Source organism: Theropithecus gelada, chromosome 7a (genome assembly GCF_003255815.1).
Source record: "Theropithecus gelada isolate Dixy chromosome 7a, Tgel_1.0, whole genome shotgun sequence".
In the NCBI taxonomy this organism is placed as follows: Eukaryota; Metazoa; Chordata; class Mammalia; order Primates; family Cercopithecidae; genus Theropithecus; species Theropithecus gelada.
In genome coordinates, this window is record NC_037674.1 from 2,610,893 (window position 1) to 2,615,778 (window position 4,886).

Here is a 4,886-nt window from a genome sequence, read left to right on the forward strand (position 1 = left end):
ACTTAAAAACTGGCAAATGAAAAATCTTACGACTACTGGATCTTCTTCTGTCTTTCTGTGTATTTCTGTGTATTGCACATGTGATGTTTACACACAAAAGAGCTCTGATTAATTGGCCTTAAACAGTTATCAAATAACGAATAAAGACAGGAAGCACTGACAGATTCCAGCAAAAGAGAGCTGAGGAGGAAAGCCCGCAAGTGCATGCAGAGAACACACGAGATCTCTCCCAGCAGCTTGGCCAAATTGGCTGTGTGCACTCAAGCAAGTCCCTTCAGCTTTCTGGGGATGATACTGTCACAGAGGTCTGGGCAGACAGAAGACGGGTGAAATGCAGGTAATTTCCTCAGTCAGAACCAAACACCACTGGAGAAGTGATCAGCCAGAAGATCTGTCACTGGAGGAGCCACGGGTCCCTCCTGATCCCTGTTCATTAGCTGAGTGGAGGTGGCCGGACCGAGGCTCTCCACAGAGCATTTGCAGGGTGGCAGTGGATACTGGCAGTTAACCCGCAGCAAGTACCACCTTCATTTCAGGCGTGATACCAGGAACTCACCCTCACAAGGACTCAGTGCCCTCACAGTGATTCTTATTATTATAGAGGGAAATTCAAATTCAAAGGTTCAGTAGTTTTTCCAAAAATTAGCTAGTTAGCTTTTATTTATTTATTTATTTATTTATTTATTTTTATTTTTATTTTTGAGACGGAGTCTCGCTGTGTCGCCAGGCTGGAGTGCAGTGGCGCAATCTCGGCTCACTGCAAGCTCCGCCTCCCGGGTTCAAGCGATTCTCCTGCCCGGCCCTAGTGAGCTTTTAGAAATAGCATTTAGGGCCGGGCGCGGTGGCTCACGCCTGTAATCCCAGCACTTTGGGAGGCCGAGGCGGGTGGATCACGACGTCAGGAGATCGAGACCATCCTGGCTAGCGCGGTGAAACCCCGTCTCTACTAAAAAAAAAAATACAAAAAATTAGCCGGGCACAGTGGCGGGCGCCTGGGAGACACAGCAAGACTCCGTCTCAAAAAATAAAAAAGAAATAGCATTTATGCCAGGGACACCCGACATCAAAAGAGGGAGGAAACTTATACACATGAATACACACACACACACACACACAAAATCCATATTATTCTATTTTAACTCTCAGGTTGCTCAAGTTAATAAACCATTGATTACCAGTAATATTATGGCACCCAAATTACAACTAATAGAAAGACACTGGAATTTGAAAACTTTTGGTTCAGAATGTTTGTCATGGAACTTTCCATTCCTTGACGGGAAAAATGCTGTCTAGGTTTTCATTCATTGCATCATATTCCAATGTTATTTTTATCATGGGACCAATGCAGGAGGATCTGCTAAAAGGATTTCACTAAATCTCTCAGTTGGATGATTTGGGGCAAGTGATTTTTACCTCCTGGATATTTTTGAGGTTCTAGCCTTGAAAATTCCCAGTTATCCTTCAGATCTAAACATTTCTTAAATTTAAATTCTAAATTATTAAAGTACATTAATCTCCAAAAAATTATAGAAATGTATGATATTAGTTCCTATTTTTTAAAATTATTTGGATTAATATTACCAAACTGAAGTGAAATATCCTGATACACTACTCAGTAAAATGAAGCACACTATTCAAGCCTTCTTATTGTACTTCAGTTTCTACCATACTTTACCTCAGTATCTCCCCACCCCAGCCCTGCCATCATTGCTAAGACATGTAATCATCTACTAGAACACTTGTTTCATTTTTGTGGTGCTTGCCCTTTTTTCAGGACCCCGTTGTGTCACTTAGGATAGGGATAACAAACAAGCCCCAAATTTAAATGATGAATGCAATAAAACTTTATTTCTGGCTATAAGAACTCGGTGTGTTCATTGGTGGTTGGAAGTGGTTTCCACGCAGTGACTCAGGGACCCACTCTTTTTCCATCTGTGGCGCTGGCTCCTCCTCCAGCGTCAGAATCCTCTGCATTCAGGTAGCGGACTAGCAGAGTGGGAAACAATTGCCAGTTGTCTAAGCACCTGGGCCTGGAATTAAGACTCACCCCTTACCCATCCATGGCTCCACTGAGAGAGAAACATCTGGGAAAGACCGCCTCTGCCTGGGCAGCCGATTCCCAGCAAAACTGCACAGCACAGCAGGAGAAAGCCAGCCACTCTGTTCATTTGTCAGAAAGGTGAATGGCCTTGTCCTGGTGTAGGAGAAGCAGACCGGGATTTAGAGGCCTCAGGGTTCCCAAGTCCCCACTGCTTGCTACTGCCCAGAGTTGGCCCCCAGACTGACTCCTTTAACACGTGGCCATCACAGGGCTCCTGGCCTTGGGCAACGCTGAATTGAAATTTCTAGATTGAAGGTGCACCTTCCTATTTTGATAGATAACTGTCAGGTTGCTCCTGCCCCAAAGGGGCTGTACCTATTGTCATTGTCTGAGATTGTGGCCTCACTTCCTCCCTGATGCTGGATATTTCAGCACTGCTTTAAATTGTGTTGCTATGGTACCAGCAAGGTTGAGCCGGCTCCAGCCCCCATTTGCTGACCAATCAGAACCCCTCTCCTCTAAATCCTCTATTCACAGCCTCAGCCCCTTCTGTGGGTTTTTCTTGAATGCTTAGATTCAGCGGTAAGGATAGTCACTTTTTCCTATCAAAAATATTTCAAATATTTTCTCCCAGCCTAGGGCTGGCTGTTGCATTGTTTATAGTGATTTCTTCCCACAAACGTTTGAAATACTTAAAAACTATTTTATTTTATCACATAGACCTTTGAAATTCTTAGTAACCCCTCCAACCTTCTATGCTTTTTGCTTAGGACGGTTCTGCCGGCTGCAGTGTGGTAGTGCTACTGTGCCTTAAGCTGTGTCTAACACAGGTATTTTCAAAGCAGTATTACTTCGTGTTCAGTATATGCACAGCAGTTCCAGAACCGTACTAGTTTTGCAAAAATTTTTTAAATGGAATTGCTTGATCATAGGCACGTTTAGGAAATCCTGACAATCTCCCTCCCTGATCAAGCTTTACAAGTTTCTAGAAAATTCCTTTTCTCCACATGCTTGCCAGTACCTGACATTTCCACACTTTTGCTTGTTGGCCAAATGCTGGCTGTGTATCAGTGAGGCTGAGATCTTTCTCAAATGCCTCTTAGCCATGGGCTTCCTCTCCATGAAGGGCCTGAACATTAAGTTCTCACTTTTATGTTGCAGTGATTGTCTTATTATCATTCATGTGTAGTTTCTGATCTATATAATACCAGTCTCTCTTTTTTTCTTCTTCTATGGGTTTCACATGTTTATCTGCCATTCAGCAGTTTAGTTTTTGACTTTTTTTTTTGGCCATGGAAGTGTTGTTACCGTAGTGCAATAAGTGGGTTCTTCCCTTACGAGTTTAGGTGTTTTGTTTTTATTTTTGTTTTAATAATGTAAGGCCATCCCTAAACAAGATTAAAAAAAAAACTTTCAAGTTCAGGGATACATGTGCAGGACGCGTAGTTTTGTTACATAGGTAAACTTGTGTCACGGGGGGTTGTTGTACGGATTATTTCATCTCCCAGGTACTAAGCCTATCACCTGTTAGTTATTTTTCCTGATCCTGTCCTTCCTCCACCCTCCACCCTCCCATAGATCCCATGTGTGTCGTTCCCCTCTGTGTCCATGTGTTCTCAATATTTAGCTCCCACTTGTAAGTGAGAACATGCGGTGTTTGGTTTTCTGTGCCCTGCATCAGTTTGCTGAGGATAAAGAACTCCAGCTCCAACCACGTCCCTGCAAAGGGCGGGCTCTCTGAACAAGGTCTTAAAGCCAGCCGTTTCGGAAGGCCTTTGGCTCCAAAACATGTCCTATGAGTTTCATCCATTCGGGCTTGGTTCACGAAACTAGAATTCATCTAAATGCAACATTTCAGTTAAAACGGCCTGACTGGCAGAATGGGGTCTAACGGCAGGTGCGGCTCGGCGCCCGGACCAGGCCCGCGCGGCTCCGTTCTGCAGCCCTTCAAACCGTGCTCTTTCCAAATCGCACGGAGGTGCTTTCTGGAAACTGAGGCCGGGCTGCGGGCTCCTACGGGCTGGGGCTGAGGAGGTCTGGGGTGGCCTCCGGGAGCCGGGGTGCGACGGGTTGGCGGCCTCCGCGCAGAGCGCCGCTGAAGAACCGGCGGTACCGGGAGCCGCAGCGCCAAACCCCGCCTCCGCCCTTGGAGGAGCACCGCGCCGTCAGCAACGGGGCAGCGCCGAAAGCCCGCGCAGGCGCAGACAGGGCTTTGTGGTCAGAGGCGGGGCGGAGCGCGGAGGGCAAGGGCAGGCGAAAATGATTCAATTGGTTTAGAATCCAGTACTTTCTCGTCATCTCCCACATGGTCTAGCGGTTAGGATTCCTGGTTTTCACCCAGGCGGCCCGGGTTCGACTCCCGGTGTGGGAATGCTGGTTTTTTTTTTCTTTGGAACATACTGAAACTCGTAAATTTATAAGCCTTAGCAAGAAGCTTAAAAACACGACTGTGAAAAGCGACATAATCCTTAAGGGTGTGTGGAGACCTGGAAACTCTCCTCGTAATTCGCAAACGCCCCCCAAAACGGGCTGTGTAATCAGCATTGCTGCGTTTGCATACCAAATTTTCACAACAAATAATGATAATATTTAGGTGTCAAATCTTACAAAGGAATTCTTACGTTCTAGGCAAGTCACTGTTCTCTATGCCCTCAGTGAGTGTTTCCAGCCTGCAGATAGCAAGATGGTGAACAGGATGAGGGACAAGAAGGAGCATGGAAGATCCCAGCCGCAGGAGCCTCCCTCTGAAGTTGTTTGAGGACTGAGAAGGGAGGGGAGGCGCTTCCTGAAGCAAGAGTCAATGGGGCTGGGATATAAAGAAGTGAGAGGTCTGCAAGTAGAAATA

The 4,886-nt window shown here is 45.9% G+C and overlaps 1 non-coding gene across 1 annotated transcript; it reads left to right on the plus strand.

Moving 5' to 3' along the window:
* Positions 1 to 4,340: 4,340 nt before the first annotated feature.
* On the plus strand, positions 4,341 to 4,412 carry TRNAE-UUC. Its single transcript has one exon. It is a non-coding gene; the product is annotated as a tRNA-Glu (tRNA).
* The last annotated feature ends 474 nt before the right edge of the window (positions 4,413 to 4,886 follow it).